Source organism: Neofelis nebulosa, chromosome 5 (genome assembly GCF_028018385.1).
Source record: "Neofelis nebulosa isolate mNeoNeb1 chromosome 5, mNeoNeb1.pri, whole genome shotgun sequence".
Lineage (NCBI taxonomy): Eukaryota > Metazoa > Chordata > Mammalia > Carnivora > Felidae > Neofelis > Neofelis nebulosa.
The window spans coordinates 63770737-63789815 of record NC_080786.1 but is presented as its reverse complement, the minus strand read 5'-3'; the positions used below and the strand labels follow the sequence as shown (position 1 = coordinate 63789815).

At 42.0% G+C, this 19079-nt stretch overlaps 1 long non-coding RNA gene across 5 annotated transcripts in view; it reads left to right on the top strand.

Annotated features, from left to right (window-relative positions):
• The window catches only part of LOC131512159 (uncharacterized), a 35379-nt gene extending 16941 nt beyond the window's left edge, over positions 1-18438 (top strand). For 2 of the 5 annotated variants that reach the window (XR_009262002.1, XR_009261999.1), the window contains 2 exons: positions 15744-15940; positions 18345-18438. This is a non-coding gene — a long non-coding RNA (uncharacterized LOC131512159). Of the gene's footprint in view, positions 1-1224; positions 1376-15743; positions 15941-17524; positions 17823-18344 lie in introns of those variants that run through there. The other 3 variants (XR_009262000.1, XR_009262001.1, XR_009262003.1) reach the window with 3 other exon arrangements.
• The last annotated feature ends 641 nt before the right edge of the window (positions 18439-19079 follow it).

Below are 19079 nucleotides of genomic sequence, written 5' to 3'. Positions count from 1 at the left end.
CACGGAGGTACAGCTGAAGTTGGTAATAAGAATTCAGGTGGAGTCAATCAACAGGCCTTTGGGGATTCTCAGCAAGCACGTAAGAATAACTGTTATCATATTCTTACATAAATGGGTCAGTGCCATTTACCACAGTCTGCATACTGATGGTAATGGTAGGCACTGCTATAGACATATTTGCAGGTATAGCTCAGAAAGCTGAAGAGATCAGAAAAATGCTATTTCTTTGATTTTTGCAGTAAATTAACAGAGAAGATTATTTTCTGAGGATGGAGGGATTAAGAGTTTTAAAGAAAATGAGAAAATTCGAGTCGGTGAGGATAAGAGAGGAAGTTGTTGATCAAAGTCAAGTACAAGAATTGACTGGCAACACTGAGAGCCTGGCTGAGGTTTGGTGCCATAAGTTTGTGATTGCATAAGTCTGTGTGGTCATAGGATTTTTTCCATCAGTGCTCAACTTCTTGGAGAAGGAAAAAGGAAACTAAAACACAAATCTAGTACCATATTTTGTTGGATGAGCATAGCAAAAGACAAGGGAATGGACAGTGGCAAAGAATTTGAAAATGCTAGCAGAGAGTAGTTTAGGCTCTTACCACAGGCTCCAGGGTTGGAAAGAAAAGCCATGAGAGGAACTTCCGGATAAAATGGAGCTGCCATGGTCAAAGAATAAGGGCAGAGGAAGTGGAGTCATGAGAGCATTGGAAAGATTGAAAATTGTTATCACCTAGAAGGATATTAGACAACTATTCCAACTGATGAGTTTCCAGGTGGAGAGTGGGTGGCTGAAGTGGAAAAGAATTAATTATATTAGTATAATAAGGAGGTATAAGAATTGCAGGACTAGGTTATTGGATGAGTCTTCTAAATGAACTTTGAAAACTTCATAGGATGGGAAAGAAGTTTTGGATTTTATGCCAACTATGACTGAATTTTCTGGCTGCCCAGACTGTTGTGTTGAGAAGGATTCTGGGGCCATTTTCAGGGTCAGATAGAAAGAGTACCATGATAGATTAGCAATCTTTGCCCATAGGAACAAGGAAAAGTAATAAACGTGCTATATACCTGCTTATGATACCTGTTCAAAGATTATGGAAGGAGTTGAGAAAAACAAAATGAGATATGACCCAGAAATTCAAAGAATTAGAGGTAATGGCTAGTTTAGGGTTAATTGCATGCATGCAGTAAATATTAATCACCAAGTTGACTTTTTTTCTTTCTAACTAGGCTTTATATCTTCCTTCCCTCATCTCTCCTCAACAAGTTACATCATGAATCCATGTACCCATCCATTTTAAAGATGGCCTAAATTTTTCCTTCAGCAACATTTTTGAGGTTTGCCCAATCAAAGGTCATTCAGTGGAAATCTATACTTCGGTGTCCATGTACATTTAAGGAATTCCAAACTATTCTTGCAGAACCCTACTGGCCCTTAGGAATGCTCCCAAGGTTTTGCAGAAAAGAAAGACAGCAAACTGGACCTTTGTAGAAGACAGATTGTATTATCTGTGAATTGGCTATTTAGAATATGATTGCTCCGTACTTGGAATGGTGGAAAGATGGACTAAATTATAACTCCATCTTTAAGAGCATGCATATCGTTTTAATTAATACGATGGTCTTGTCGATCAGATATTACTGCCATTTATTGTGTCCTTTATTATTTCTAGTTCTTTTTTTAAATTACAAGAAAATGCATTCTCCTTGTAACAAGAGTACAGAGTACAGAGGTAGGCATAATATAAATTGAAAGTCTCTTTCTTAACATATCTCATCTGTCACCCTTGCTGTTTTGCTGACAGCATCAGTGGAAGAGGCAGTTAGATGTTTGTCTAACTAAAGACACTTTAGTCTGTCTCTGTTTTATTACTTAAACACTACTAGCTAGCACTGATTTTTTTCAGAAAGAGTATCACCATGAACAGAAAAGTTAATCGGCAGAGATCCTGTGGACTCTTTTCTGTTTATTAACTAAACAGAATGATCAGGCAATGTGAAGAAATGAAATCTGTTGTGGAATTTTGTCAAGACAGGGTGACCTAAGCTGGCTCAGAACTTGCTCATAAAAGCAAATGAACATAGAGCTGACTTCCACTCCAGCCAAAGATGGAGTAATAAGGGTAAGATTTACATTTCCACCTGAAAAAAAAGGAGCCTGGACAAAATATATGAAACAACCAAGACAATGGACATCAGTAAGGAAGGACAGGAAGTGTTATGATTGCCCAGCTTATTGGAGAGGATGGTCAAGCTATGGTATAAGAAGGTGAAATGCAGGTGTCCTGCAGCCTCTCTGAGTTGAGGATATGTGGTGGGGAGTCTGGGGTTGCAAAGGCAGCCAGGGTTTTCAAGGCAGAGTGGCAAAGAGGAGAAAGTTGCACTCACTGAGACCTCTAGATGTCTATAGATGGTCTTCAGCTTCCTGTTGATTGGCACATGTAGGAGAGGAAGTTCTGGGCCAGTAAATGAGCCAACCAAAAGCGTGAAAGAAAACACAGCTGGGGCTTCCATAGAGCAGGAAATAGTGTCTGATCCCACTGGCTAGAGTGGAAAACCTCAAAATCCACAAGGCATCCGAGTACTGAAGAGGTATTTGCCTCAAGAGAGGAGGAAAATTAGTTCTGGAATAAATGCTGTCATAATCCCACCTAAAATACCTTAAAATCAAGGCCCAGAAAGATCAAACTAGTTCTAGGTAACTTGCTCATGTCCCAGAACAAATCCCACGAATGCTTATAGGAATACAAAAATATCCAGCACTCAACAAGGTGAAATTGTCAATGGCTAACATCGAGTCAAAAATCTCCGGCATGCTTCTTCCTCAGTCCGTGTTCTCAGGTCTGGGCAATCTGTTCTACATTATTCTCATCTGCACCCTTAGTCTTTCACTCGCCTCTGCCACTTTCTGTGAGCTCTCAGCAGCTCCTACTTCTGCCAGACTTTCTCCCCCAGAAGACCTTGGGGAGGCCTGACCTCTCTCTTTGCTCTCTTATTAGAGTTGCCGAAAGCCCTCTGTTAAAGGAAAGGCAAAAAACATTCTACAGGCCTCCAGCGGTGTCTTTATACTTTATTTACTCAGAGCTGCCTTTTGGGGTGAAGAATTCAGCTGGCCTGACAATTTCTCGATGTTATGATGCCACTCAATACAAAACCCAGCAAACAGTGGGTCTGATAAATAGTGTAGCAGTTTAATGATGGGAATATTTGCATTCTGTGTACTCTTCTAAGCAAACCTCCTCCAAGAAACAAGAAACCTAAGGTTTAGAGGTAGAAAGTAAGGAAAGTTAAAAATGTGACTTAGCCAGGTAAATAGAACCAAAAATATAAAATTCAAAAACACATGCTCTAAAAATATCCACATCTTCCCAGGGAGCATGCTCTCCTTGTGTAATTAAGCCAAGTATTTTAGATAATTTTTAGAAAGAATATGATTTCATTCTTGGAGAAGAGCTATTAAACTCCAAGATCTGCGTACTATGCGATCTCAGTCTCCTTACTGAAAAGCCTCAGGCAGCCATAAATTATCAAAAACGAAATTGGCATTGAAAAGACCTGAAAATGGAGTAAACTGTGATCGTCTCCCCCTTTCCAGGGGAAGGTCTCCCAGTCTGAGGACAGCCTCAGAGGATTCACCTGGAAACTCTTGGTATCCTTGGGATGTCCTCTTACGTGCCCGAAAAGAGACAAATATTCAAGTATCCCTCATATTCCTACCATGTGCAGACTCTGTGTTGTGTACCAAAGGCTCAGAATAGACTAAAGCTAAGATTGAGTCCCTCCCACCCCACCCCCACCCCCACCCCCTGCTTGGTGTTGTTCTTATTTGGGTAGTTTTGGTCTGGCCTCTTCTGACAGTTTATTCCATATTACCTAATCGTGAAAAGTCCCTATCTTGTAGCCAGTGTCTTTCAGTGGGTATCAGGAGAAGGCAAAACTGTCAAGTAGAGGTAATCTGGCTTAATCCCTCCTCCTCCGCTTCTTTCTCCTTTCAGGGCTTGGTGGGGGGAACCCCAGGCATCCTCAGCCTTAGTTATAAATAGTCCCGTTTGTCCAGCTTCTTCTCTAAGTACTGCTCTCCACTCTGACTGTGTCCTCATGGCAGCTTCTCTCCTTGCCTGATTCTACTCATTCATAGAGTTCGAAGATCCTTTTGGTATATATTTTGACTCCAACCTAAATCTCACTTCTTCTGGTCCAGCCAAACCCAGCTATTGCCTAAGTCATGATGCACACAGAAGCAAATCTACAATCTTCAAGGAGCAACATCTTTACTTGGCAAGCCCCGGGATACTCTGTTGAGTATTACCCTGGCAGTCAGCTCCTGCTGGGATGGGCAGTGAATGGCTTGTGTGTGAATGGTCAGGACCCTTCCTGCAGCCTCAAGTTCCTCAGCATGAAGTGTATGTATTTGGCTGTGTCCCACTCCCACCCCCCTCTTGTCTTTACTTAGAATATTCCCTCTCCCTGGGACGCCTCTCACAATCCTTGTTCACTGCCCCTATCTTTACCCACACAACCCATTCTTCAAATGCTGCTTCCCAGAAAAGTCTTCCGAGTTAGGCAATGTTATGGGTCGATCTGTGCCCCCCCCAATTCATATGTTGAAGTCCTAACTGCCAGTACCTCAGAATCTCACCTTATTTAGAGATAAGTGTTTTGACAAAGGTAATCAAGTTAAAATGAGGTCTTTAGGGGTGGGCCTCAATCCAGTATGACTGGTGTCCTTATAAAAAGGGGCCACACAAAGAGAAGATGATATGAAGGGAAATAAGAAGGTGGCCATCTGCAAGCGAAGGAGAGACACCCTCAGATGCCCTTCTGATGCCTCAGAAGAAACGAACACTTTAGACAGCTTGAGTTCAGCCTTCCCGCCTCGAGAACTATGAGGCAATAAACTTCTGTTGTTAAAGCCACCCAGGGGTACTTTGTTATGGTAGCGCCAGCAAACTGATCCTGAATTCCCAGAAAAACAGAATCTGAAATGAAAGTTTGCACTAAGCAAGTGTACTGGGGAGTCCTTGGGAATCAACCCCCGTGAGGAGTGGCAGAAGGAGACTGGACAGGGGGAGGAGCTGAACCGTGAGGCATTTGCAATTGAGAGCTCGGCTAATTCCAAAGTCACCCTGGAGCTGGGACAGTCCTTTGGAGGTGTCCTATCTTGAGCATCAGGAGGTAAGGAGAGGAGGTCAGTTGTTGAGACCCAACAACCCCTTCCTCCCAACACGGATCAGTCGTTGAATGTGGGACGGGGTACCTTGTGTGAGAAGACTTTCTGTGACTGATGGCAATTCCTGCAGAAAGACTCAGCAGAAAGCCAGCCACAGGACTGGGGATCCAGCGACCTGCCCTGCAGGGGAGCCACAAGGCACCACAAGAAGCCACTGCATCCTCCCAGACTGGGCTTGCCCCGCGGCCACACTCCCATGACACCACAGACCTCAGCTTCTGCTCCACACAACTCACCCCAGGGGTGATTTATTTGTACGTTAGTGTACATTTTTCATTTACTTGTGCATTTAATACTTTGAGTACGGATTGCGCTGTCAATGTGCAACGACTCGGTTTCTTTTGCTCACTTTTATATTGCCTACACCTAGAAAAAGTACCTGGACTACGATAGGCACTTAGCGAATATCAGCGGCCAATTCTGTGGCCACTGAATGCAGACCTGAGTATGACATGCCTATCACACCGAATCCTCCAAGCCCTGAAGTCTCCCCTCCTCTCAATTTACCATCTACATCTATTCTGAAAAGTAAGTAAAGGAGAGCAGAAAAAGATGTTTTGGAATCGTGCTGAGTGTGTCCTTTGGCATTACGGACTGAATTGTGTCTCCCTAAATTCATATGTTGAAGTCCTAACCCCCAGTACCTTACAATATGACTATTTGGAGATAGAACCTTTAAAGAGGTAATTAAAATCAAATACATTTCTGTGGCTGGACATAATCCAATGAGACAGGTGTCTCTTTAAGAACAGGTGATACGAGGGATTCGGGTGCATAGAGACAAGGTCATGTTTGAAGCAAGGAGAGAGATCTCAGGAGAAACCAAGCTTACTACCACATTGATTTTGGACTTCTCAGCCTCCAGAACTGTGAGAAAATAATTTCTGTTGTTTAATCCACCCAGTCTGTAGTATTTTGTTATGGAAACTCTAGCACCCTATCACCCTTTTCCTCTCTGAAACTCAGTGTTCTCATCTGTTAACCAAGAGTGATAATTTCTAGTTGACGAAAAGATACGAGGGTTGAATGAGATAATATGTGAAAATCCCTGCATGGATGGTGGTATCCTTCACAGTGGGGGGAGGGAAGGGGCACAACAGTAGCAGGTAACAAGCTCAATCTGGGACTTTGTGATTATCAGGTGCCCATGGCACAACCAGGTAGTCATTCTAGCAGACAGTGGCACACTCAGTTAATCAAATTGCTTTATCTTCCCTGCCTCCAAATTTTCTCTCTCCTTCATTGTCATGCATTTCAGAATCCAAGTCCGGCTTTCTCTGCCTGCTTCTCCACCTCTACTCCTCTCTCCCACTCCTTATAGCACAAAGAATAAAATGTCTGTCTCAGGTAGCTGGGGAATCATTGCTTTTTGGAAAAAATATAAATAATGGAAATGCACACAGTGTATGCAAGATAAATAGAAGGCTTCGGAGTGGTGCAGGGTTTCCTTTGTGATACAAAGACGAGCCTGGGAGGTTTGGAATGATTTATGAGGTTTTTGATAGTACTTACTGTGAGGAGAAAGCGATGGAGGCAAACCAACTCGTTTATCAATATGAACTACTTCCTTCCAAAATCGTGCATGGAAATATGTGAATAGAATGCCCTGGGCAGGGATTGTCTGCACTTTAGTTCCTTCTGGGTTTTAGAGAAACAGATTAGAGCGCATTAAATGATTATATGTGGGACATGATCGCTTATTGTTTATGCTTTGAAATGAGGGAAGCCCATGCCAAGCTCAGCATGTGTATGCATGTGCATGCATGTGTGCATGCACGCATGGGTGTGTGCACATACATGTATATGCATGCATTTGGACCAACAAGTGAACTGAGGAACTGAGAGAGAGGAAAAGGCTTACTGTTTGCTAGTATTTAGTAGTCTTTATCTCAAACTGCAATCTCTTTTCTCTGGATACCTGTGGTCCTCTGAGCACAGTGTTAGTCAAGACTAACAAAATGACCAAACAGAAGAAGATAAGTAAAGTTATCCAGAGAAAATCCCAGACTGGACTTTCAAGTCTGACCCACTCCCAGACTTGTTGCCATTGACAGAATTCTGAGCCACAACATGTTATAACCAAGAAGGGATACCAGTGTCACTTGATTCAACTTCTTCATTTCAGAGACAGGAAGGAGAGAAACAGAAAACCTAAGTGACCTGTCCATTGGCCCATGGAAAAGCCAATGGAATAACCCCATACAGTCTATGCGGTTTTCATGCTGTGAGGTCACTGTGATTCTTATGAGAGTCAAGGTCAAAGATGACAGGTTTCCGAAAGAGCATCACTGGTGCATGGCCTTTTAATTCATGGAATCAAAGGCTACTTTGCAGTAAGCAGCTCATCTGCTGCTGGGGCAGGGCTTCTGGTAGCATATAAGGCACATTTGTGGCAAACTAGAAAAAGACATCCTCCAAGTACATGATACTGGGAAAGAGACATACCTTTTGAGTTAAACAGGGACCTCTCCTTTCCCACTCTGAGTAGGCATAGCATTCCCACAATGCATAGTTGGCAAGTGGAGTGCAGGCGGGATTTCGGCTACAACTTAAGCCTCTGCTGGGTGCCCTTCTATAGAACAACCTGCTCAACTGTCCAGGGCAGCCTTTTGCAGAGCTATGTCCTCACTATGGCTGAGGGAAGGGCAGAACGAGTGGCTAGCTCAGTGAGATCTGGACTTCTCTAAGCTGCCTCACTGTCTCTTCCTGCCTCCTTCACGTCTTTCCTCATGTATTCTTTCTTTTCTCTCTGTCAGCTAAAGTGGGTAGCACGGCCCCATCCTGGCACTAAGATGCTATTTCAGAATAACAAACCGAGATTTATATGCTTGCACCTAATTTGGTGGGTCATCAGCTCAAGGGACACCTTGCCCAGATCCACCCTTCCTCTCCTGTAAGATTCCATCGTTGAAATGTCTGTAATCATTTCTTTGATAAATGTAAGCCATATACATGGCACAGGGTGGTTAATAGCTTGCTTGGGGCTTTGCCTCTTACTTAACATTCAACATAGTTTCAGTGAAGCCTAGAAGTCACAATTTAGGGTCATAAATATGTGTTTCAGTCCATCTGTTTGCTCAGTCTATTTTTCATAGCTCTTCACTCTTTCACTAGCTGTTTAGCATTTTTATTTGAGGTTGCTACAATAAATGCAAATGGGAAATAAAAGGCTTCTCTTGCATGTTCCCTTATGGCTAGAACTAGGCAGTGAGAAGTATGGGGGAAAGCATGAGATAAACAGCCAGGAGACCTCATACAAGCCCCTTTTCTGTCACTTCCTAGACAAGTGACATTGGGTAAGACACCTAATTACACCATGTCATGGTTTTTTCCCATGTGGAAAAAGGAGAAAAAATAAAGACTATCCTTTTCAAATGAGACAATGTGTATTAAAAAATGCCAGGGGTTACATGGAAAATCCGATAGACTCCACCAAAAGTCTGCTAGAACTGATACATGAATTCAGCAAAGTTGCCGGATACAAAATCAATGTACAGAAATCAGTTGCATTCTTATACACTAACAATGAAGCAACAGAAAGACAAATAAAGAAACTGATCCCATTCACAATTGCACCAAGAAGCATAAAATACCTAGGAATAAATCTAACCAAAGATGTAAAAGATCTGTATGCTGAAAACTATAGAAAGCTTATGCAGGTAATTGAAGAAGATATAAAGAAATGGAAAGACATTCCCTGCTCATGGATTGGAAGAATAAATATTGTCAAAATGTCAATACTACCCAAAGCTATCTACACATTCAATGCAATCCCAATCAGAATTGCACCAGCATTCTTCTCGAAACTAGAACAAGCAATCCTAAAATTCATATGGAACCACAAAAGGCCCCGAATAGCCAAAGTAATTTTGAAGAAGAAGACCAAAGCAGGAGGCATCACAATCCCAGACTTTAGCCTCTACTACAAAGCTGTCATCATCAAGACAGCATGGTATTGGCATAAAAACAGACACATAGACCAATGGAATCGAATAGAAACCCCAGAACTAGACCCACAAACGTATGGCCAACTCATTTTTGACAAAGCAGGAAAGAACATCCAATGGAAAAAAGACAGTCTCTTTAACAAATGGTGCTGGGAGAACTGGACAGCAACATGCAGAAGGTTGAAACTAGACCACTTTCTCACACCATTCACAAAAATAAACTCAAAATGGATAAAGGACCTGAATGTGAGACAGGAAACCATCAAAACCTTAGAGGAGAAAGCAGGAAAAGACCTCTCTGACCTCAGCCGTAGCAATCTCTTACTCGGCACATCCCCAAAGGCAAGGGAATTAAAAGCAAAAGTGAATTACTGGGACCTTATGAAGATAAAAAGCTTCTGCAGAGCAAAGGAAACAACCAACAAAACTAAAAGGCAACCAACGGAATGGGAAAAGATATTTGCAAATGACACATCAGACAAAGGGCTAGTATCCAAAATCTATAAAGAGCTCATCAAACTCCACACCCGAAAAACAAATAACCCAGTGAAGAAATGGGCAGAAAACATGAATAGACACTTCTCTAAAGAAGACATCCGGATGGCCAACAGGCACATGAAAAGATGTTCAACGTCGCTCCTCATCAGGGAAATACAAATCAAAACCACACTCAGATACCACCTCACGCCAGTCAGAGTGGCCAAAATGAAGAAATCAGGAGACTATAGATGCTGGAGAGGATGTGGAGAGACGGGAACCCTCTTGCACTGTTGGTGGGAATGCAAATTGGTGCAGCCGCTCTGGAAAGCAGTGTGGAGGTTCCTCAGAAAATTAAAAATAGACCTACCCTATGACCCAGCAATAGCACTGCTAGGAATTTATCCAAGGAATACAGGAGTACTGATGCATAGGGGCACTTGTACCCCAATGTTTATAGCAGCACTCTCAACAATAGCCAAATTATGGAAAGAGCCTAAATGTCCATCAACTGATGAATGGATAAAGAAATTGTGGTTTATATACACAATGGAATACTACGTGGCAATGAGAAAGAATGAAATATGGCCTTTTGTAGCAACGTGGATGGAACTGGAGAGTGTGATGCTAAGTGAAATAAGCCATACAGAGAAAGACAGATACCATATGGTTTCACTCTTATGTGGATCCTGAGAAACGTAACAGAAACCCATGGGGGAGGGGAAGGGAAAAAAAAAAAAAGAGGTTAGAGTGGGAGAGAGCCAAAGCATAAGAGACTGTTAAAAACTGAGAACAAACTGAGGGTTGATGGGGGGTGGGAGGGAGGGCAGGGTGGGTGATGGGTATTGAGGAGGGCACCTTTTGGGATGAGCACTGGGTGTTGTATGGAAACCAATTTGACAGTAAATTTCATATATTAAAAAATAAATAAATAAATTAAAAAAAAAAAATGCCAGGGGCACCTGGGTGGCTCAGTCGGTTGAGCGTCCGACTTCGGCTCAGGTCACGATCTCGCGGTCTGTGAGTTCGAGCCCCACGTCGGGCTCTGGGCTGATGGCTCAGTGCCTGGAGCCTGCTTCTGATTCTGTGTCTCCCTCTCTCTGACCCTCCCCCGTTCATGCTCTGTCTCTCTCTGTCTCAAAAATAAAATAAACTTAAAAAAATGCCATAATTCCAAAGCTCTATGCAATGTTTATTATCATTCATTTTTATTGCATTTGTGGCTGATTAAAGGTAGCTACAAATTCTTTGCCCCTGCTGACATCAAGAGGTGGAGTCTACTTCCATTCCTACATGAACACATGAAATCTGGACTGGCCTTGTGACTGGCTTTGGCCAACAAACCAGAAGCTGGGGAAGAGCAGAGGCAAGCAGTAACAGAGGAGGGAGACGCCTGGTCCTCGAAGGGGACAGATGATGGGCAGATCATTCTAGCAGTTCCCTGGGGTAGAGCTATACTTGGGGTTTGCAAAGCTGAGAACACAGTGGTGAAACCGTGGAAAGAGGCCTGGGAAGGAAGCAGCTGAGAAACTGTGGGAAAGAAAAAAGATTTTCATACCCACACCAAGTTTCTGTTGAGTGAAGAAGGAAGAATGTATTATGTCCCTTATTATGTCTCCCCACTCTGGGGAATGTAGTGAGATTTAAAGAAGAAAGAAAGGGGGGTGGGGTGCCTGGGTGGCTCAGTCATTAAGATGAAGCATCCAACTCTTGATTTGGGCTTAGGTCATGATCTCATGGTTCATGAGTTCAAGCCACATGTCAGGCTCTCTGCTGACAGTGCAGATCCTGCTTTAGATTCTCTGGCTCCCTCTCTCTTTCTCAAAATAAATAAATAAACTTTAAAGAAAAAAGAGGAAAACAAGGAAGAGGTGAAGATGGGATGGGAGGGAAAGCTGCTATGGGAGGCTGAGAGGTTTAGCAGAAGCATGGGGATTCAGAGTCCACCAGCCTGGGGCTTGATGATGGCTTTACTACTCACTGGTTGTGGGACTCTGCATATTCAACCTCTCAAAAAGGGGTTGGTACAAAGGACTGGAGGCAGGAAACTTCATGCATGGTGGAGACCACCACTGCCACCCCCCAACTGCCACCCCTCTCTCCTTCTCTGGGCACACACTTGGTCTGTTTCCCAGACTTACTTGAACTTAGGTGTGGCCACATGACTGTTTATTCTGAGAGAATGAGGGCAGACAGGAGGTGTGCCTTCTCCATTCCTGACACAGAAAGGACTCCCATGCATGTTTTTCCATTCTTGTTCCCCTTTTCTGAAAACTGGAGTGTTCATTCCCAGAGAGCCCTTGAGGGCCACATATTGAACACAGATAAGTCTACATCACTCAATGTCTTTGAAATATTGTGCCAGAGAAAGCTTCCCCGTCAACCTTGTAACAAGAAAGAAATTTGTATTGTGCTAAACCATCAACACTTTGGGATCCATTTATTTCCACAAGCTAATGCAATTTGCTTAGAATATTGTTACACGCCCCAGAAGAGAGATGATGAGGATCTGGACTAGAGATGAGGACTTAGGGGATAGAGTAAGAAAAGTAAACTGTGGCTCAACCCCCAGGAGCTTCTCCCATATTCCTCATCAGAGAGGGTGGTGAGGAGTTAAGGAGTGAGGCATCCTTTGGAGTCAAATGAAAGCTCTACTGTCTGGAAGGAATGAGCAGCCAGACAGACCCACAAACAAGTAGCCAAACAGATAACGGAGCTGATGGTGGAGTCATTGTTAGAAAAAGTAGTAGCCATGGCAACAGACATCCAGCAAAGCCATCCAGAAGCTGGGAGCTCAGAGACAAACACAATAGGAGAACTTCCGGAGCAGAGACATCATGGAAGCAGTTCAGACTCCCTGGGCAAAGCAGAGCTGAGGGTCCCAGGTTTAGCTTGGGGAGTAGGTCCTGCACATCCATTTGCCTCTCTTTCCTTAACCCAACGTGCATATAAGGCTTTGGGGGACCCACGCTACAGAGTAAACAGAGGAGGATGAAAAGACCTCAGAACTGACCTCAGAACAGAGATTTGCCTGAGTCCCTTCCTTTTCCACCTTTCAGTCCTCTTCTTGAACACTTCCCACCCAGATGCTCCCTAGCTGTTTCCTAGGAGGGGTGGAGCCCAGACTTTGATGCAGACTAAAGCGTTTTGAGATGAATGGAGCTTCAAACATTTGCTAATAACCCATTTTAGAAGTTTATGTGGAGTGTGGGGGTGGAGGAAAGCAGCTCTTTAGTAGGATAACTGATGGTTTGGGCGGATCTCACAGGCAATTGCTCTGAGCCACTATTTATCCTATTTTCCTCTATCTACCTTCTCCCAGGCCTGCCTAATTTCCCAGATCCTTTACCAAGTGGTTAAGAAATCCGTGTGCTCGTCCATCTCTTCCCCAACCTATTTTCTTTTGCTGCCAGCATCTCCATTTCCACTTCTATTTTTTTCCCAGATTTTAATGCGACAAACTCTGTGAAACCCTAATTGAACATTTTTTTTTCAATGTGAGAATTTAGAGCAGAATGGAGCTGAATGGATACTGTGCAGAGGGTTGATTTTCCTCCAGCAGAGCATCCTTTTTATGTGCTGGAAAAGACATGGCATTCATTAAAGGATAATTTTCCCCAAAAAGGGCAAAATTAGGTCTCTCATAGAGCCATAAAATGAACATGTGTTAAAGATTTTATTTGACTCATTAATTAAGTGAGAGAACCAGGCAGATGTTATAACTGGATTAAAGAAGTCAAAGAAGCACAAATTTCTGCTCCAAATTTATATAAAGTAAAAGAATGTTGAAATTAATGTGCAAATGGAGGCAAAACGCTTTTCTTGGAGGCTGGTCCCTCTCCTGGACAAAATCCATTTGCATGTTTATAGACAAGAATTATTTTGCATTGCTATCAGTTATCTACAATTTTCTGAGTGAAATAGCTCCCATGGAATCAGAATCAGCAACCCAGAAGGCTGTGCCTTAGACAAGGCATCATTTCCCACTGAAACATTCAATTTTTTATTTTACATTTAGACCAAATGCATGGCTTGGGCAACCTCAGAAAAGGCAGGTTGCAGTTAACATCTTAAATGTATAACAATCTGGGCTGAATTAATATTGATTTAGCTCCAATAGTATACCAAAAATTCTTTTCCTAATGCGCTCCATCCCACTTATGTTGTTATTGTCACAAATATTTTTTTATATCGTGTTAAGAAGGAAACTTGGGTCTAGTTGCAATGTGCTTTGTAACTGCCACACAAATAACCCAAATCTAAACTTGACCCTGCCTGATTTTCATAGAAGGGCATTACATTGTATCTCATGTTGAGTTAATCAACATGAATTAGGCAGCCATAGAGTCAGAGACCTGTGATCTAGCTCCAGCGTTCTGGCTAAAGAGATGTGTAATCTCTGAGCCTTGGTTTTCTTACCTGCAAGGTGGGGAAGGGCAGACTAGATGTTTTCAAAGGTTTCTTTTTGTTCTCTGTTCCTGCTTTTCATGCCAATGGGCTATTTTCTGTTTTATATTACTGTGATGGTTAATTTTATGTATCAACCTGGCCAGGCCCTGGTGCCCAATATTGACTGAATGGCCAATTATTCTGGATGTTTCTCTGAAGGTGTTATGCATAAAATCAACACTTAAATTGGTAGACTTTGAGTAAAGTAGATTGCTCTCTGTAACGTAAGTGAGCCTAATCTAGGCAGTTGAAGGTCTAGTCAGTTGAAGACTTTAATAAAGCAAAGACTTGGGGCGCCTGGGCACTCTCGTGGTCCGTGAGTTCGAGCCCTGTGTCGGGCTCTGGGCTGATGGCTCAGAGCCTGGAGCCTGCTTCCAATTCTGTGTCTCCCTCTCTCTCTGCCCCTCCCCCGTTCATGCTCTGTGTCTCTCTGTCTCAAAAATAAATAAACGTAAAAAAAAAAATTTTTTTTTAAATAAAGCAAAGACTTACCTTCCCCAAGAAAGAAGAAATTCTGCCCACAGACTGCCTTTGGGTTTGAACTACAACTCTTCCCTGAGTCTCCAGCCTGCCAGCCTATCCCATTAGATTTTGGATTCACTAAGCCTCCACAGTGACAAAAATGAATTCCTTAAAATCTCTCTTTCTCTTCCCCTTTCTCCTTCCTTACTTCTAAATCTATCTATCTATCTTCATCTCTACAAATTACAACATATATAGAGAACCAACAGGATATGTGTGCGTGCATATATATATATACATATTCATATATACGAAATATTTATTTATATATAATATGAAATATAAATAAAATATGAAATATCCTCTGAAATCTGATAAAACCTATGATCTTCTGCCCATACTCAGGACATAAGAACAACGTTTTGCATACAATGTCAATATATTCAAAGGTCCTTCCAGACTTCCTTCATAAAATCCAGCACATCTATTGAGTGGGAAGAAGAAAAGAATATTTTGAAAGTGAGAGTTTGGTTCTCTGATCATGGATGTTTCATATTTTGACCACCAAGTGGAGTGGGCAGCTGTTGCATAACTGACCTGGAGGGTCAGGAGCCTGTAAATCTCTTCCCAACTTCCCAGTAAAATCTGGCTTTCTCCCCAGGAAGTAGAAAGTTAGGATTATTATCCTTGGTTTTTCTCTGCCATGTCCACACACCCATCTGACTCATGGATTTATTAAAGCCCAAGGGTAAACAGATGGGATCAGGCCAAGGAAGCTAAGTTGGTTGGAAACCAATGGCCCATTTCATACTGGTGATACATCAAGTCCATTTGGGTAATTACACCAAGTGTACCAATGATCTATTATGAGATGAGGGAGTCTCACAGCGTTGTTTTTTTAAGCATAAAACATACCATGACAATATTGGGGTCTTATAATATATTAGGCTCTGTTCACACATTCATGCTAATACAACACACTCACACATGATAATTTATACAACATCCTTTCTTATCTTTCTTTTTGTCTCATTTTCATTTTTAGTTTTTAAACAAATAATGAAACTGAATGGACAGTAGAGTCAAGTGACTTACCTAAGGCCGTAAAGCTAGTAAGGGGCAAAGACAAGACCCAAACCCAGATTCTCTGGTTATAAGCTCCTTCTCTTTCCATTGCATCACAGCACCTCTCCCACGGTCTGCCCTTTCTCTGCCACACCTCTTATTGAGCAGTCATGGACAAGTGCTTCACACGGAATGCCAAATGTGAGATGATGAAAAAGAAGGAAAAGAAACACCAATTCTCAATGAACCAATCATTGACAAGGGAAACAGTGTTGCTGCAAAAACATGGTCCCCAAAATGCTTTATTCGTGGGAAGGTAAGGAATACAAACACACAAAAACACACACACACGACTGGTAGAGTCTAGATTGTGAAACCAACAGAATAATCTTCATGGCTGTTCTGACTGAAGAAAATACCCAAAGATTCTTCTATGTGGTTTGCCCATATATACCCCCTATAAAAAAAAAGACTTGTAATTTCACATAATGGATAAGCTTGATGATGAATATGTAGGGCTTTAGTCACTCAGTGTAACTTATGCAGCATCGGTTATGGTCCAGACTCTGACCCCAAAGAGGCTAGAGAATAGCTCTAACACAATAGGATTCCTGGGTCCTGCCTTCCAGGAGTTTTTTTATCCAGACTTTCCAAGGAAGATTAAAATTAGAGCTGGATAGACGTACAACCAGTCGGCTTTGTTAACTCCAAGAGAGAAGCGTTTAATTTTAACTGGGTGATTGAGAAAGGTGTCATAAAGTAGGTGAAATTTGAGCTGGACCTTGCAGGCTAAGAGCAATTTCAGTTGGCAGAAAATGGAGGGAATTGCATTTTCAGTTAAGAAACACACATGCAAGTGTGAAAGCATGTGGTGTTCAGGGGAAAGGAGACCAGCTGATATGTCCAGCACACAAACAAATAAGGGCTGTGGTGGGAGATGAGGCTGGCTCTATTGTAGGCTTTGAATGCTAAGATGATAAGCGTATAGAAGATTTTATTAAGGTTCCCAGTTTTCCATTATTCGTTCCTGCAAAAAAAGTACACATCTCCAGATACTGCCATGGGATTTTCAGTTCCCCATTTAGAAGAGTACACACTTCCGCGGCACCTACGTGGCTCAGTTGGTTAAGCATCTGACTCTCAACTTCAGCTCAGTCATGATCGCAGGGTCATGGGATTGAGCCCCACATTAGGCTCCATACTAAGCATGGAGACTGCTTAAGATTCTCTCCCTCTCCCTCGCTAGCGCTCACTCTCTCTCTCTAATTTAATTTAATTTAATTTAATTTAATTTTTAAAAAAGAAGAAGAGTATACAGTTCTGCTGCATTGACCTTGGGCTTGGTCATGTGATTTGTTTTGGCCAGGGCATGTCGACCACATATGCCATGTTTGAGTAGAAGCCTTAAGAGCCATTCTTTGTTTCTCATAGCTGTCTTGCTTTTTTCTCTCTGTCACCAAAATGCTTATCCCATGGGGAAACTGCTTTTCCAGCTAAGTTCTGGAATGCAGATGACCTACGCAGTAAACCCACTGTTGACTCCACAATGATCCATAACTAACATACAACATGAGTAAGAATTAAACCTTTGCTATTATGCGTAACTGAAATGTTGGGATTGTTTGTTGCCAGAGCAAAACGAACCAGTAAGTGTTTTTTGTTTCGTTTTGTTTTTGTTTGTTTGTTTTTTACTTTATTCTGAAGGCAATGGACGTTGTAGAAGACAACGAAAAATGTCCTTTCTCCCCTCCCTGGCAGTTCTATGAATTTCAATGGGAACAAAATCTTATTTTGATTTCTGACTCCATTCAGATTCAATTACTTTTTCCATATCAGAGATATTCTGGGGGAATAGAATGACAATTAGCTTAATATTCACTCCTTGTAACCACTGGGTCAGATTCACCTGGAATTCATGAAAATGTGATAAGCAGCACCGTGGGCTTCCAACATTTCGTAGCCGATGGCAGCAGAAGCAGCATTTCCTTCCAAATTGTTAAGGATATCACCAACGTGCCAGATAGGAATAAAGATTTCAAATTTAAACTTGAGGGTGCATTTTCCAATGATGGAATATTCCATTTAGGCTCTGCGAGGGAATAAACAGACACTTCATGTTGGGATGATCGCCAGGGAAATGACTTGTTAATGCTGGCTAGAGTGCCGGAAGTTTGTGGTGCCTCCAATGTACGTAAGCTCAGAGAGGGTTAATCTTTGTTAGCTTAATGAGAAGAATTTGAGAATGCATTTGTTAGAACCTCTATGTCTTATGTATCACTTGATTGTGTCCCAATAAGGGTCATCATTCATCATGTAGTGAGCGAGGGAACTTGATAGGTGGAGAGTGCATGAGCTTAAATCACACTGGTAATACTGATGATAACAAAGAAATAAAAAGAGAAGGAGAATGGAGTCTGGTTTACTAAGCCTCAATGGCAAGAATGGCTCACAATTTACCAGTTATAGATTCTGGGGAGAGAGCTACTTTTTAAAATCCCTGAAACAAAGTTTTCTCATTTATAAAGTAGATGTAATAATACCTCTTTGCCGTAGTGATTGTGAAGATAATATGATAAAATGAATGTAAAGTACTTGGCATGTGGTAGGTTCTCAATAAATATAGCTGGAGTTTTTTTTTTTTTTCCAACTTTTAGCTTTTTAACCCCTTTCTCACATGAATGCTTTTCCCTAACCTTATCAAAATTTTACCCACCCCACAGCATCTGGATTTACCATCTCACCAAGGCCTTCTCCAATTTCAGTCTGTGATAGTCTACCTTCTCTGAAACAGCAGTAAAGGTCATAGATTTTTTTCAAATATATTAATTCACTCATCCCTTTTTTTAACAAATATTTCTGTAGTAAATATTTTGTACCAGGCATTGTTCTACATGTTGGAAATATGGCTGTGAACAAGGTCTCTGCTTTCATTGGGCTTACATTATAGCAGGGAGAGAGACATAATTAGTAACCAATAAATAGGTACCATGTCAAATGATAAGTGCTATGAAAAAAGATGTAGGGCAAGTAGAAAATGGAGTGCCAGAGTGTCAGGTGGTCAAGAAAGGCCTCACTTCAGTGATTCTGGAGTAGAGGCAGAGAGCCATGAAGAACCTGTGGGATGAAATTTCAGATTAAAGGATCTAGCCAGTGCAAAGGCCCTGAGGCAGGAGAAAGCCTGGCATGCTCTAGAAAGGACACTAGTGTGGCTGAGCAGAGTGAGCCAGAGAGAGAATGACAGAAGACTCAGTCAGAAGGATAGCACCTGGAAGGGGATGAAAAGGTCTTTGATTTTTAGTCTGAGTGAATTGGGAACCCATGGGAGAGTTTTGAGCAGAGAAGTTACATTATTTTACTTAGATTTTTAAAAGGCTCACTCCATATGCTGTGTTGAAAATAGACTTCAGAGGAACAAGGACAGAAGGAGAAATGAAGTTAGGGGCTTTTGCAGTAAG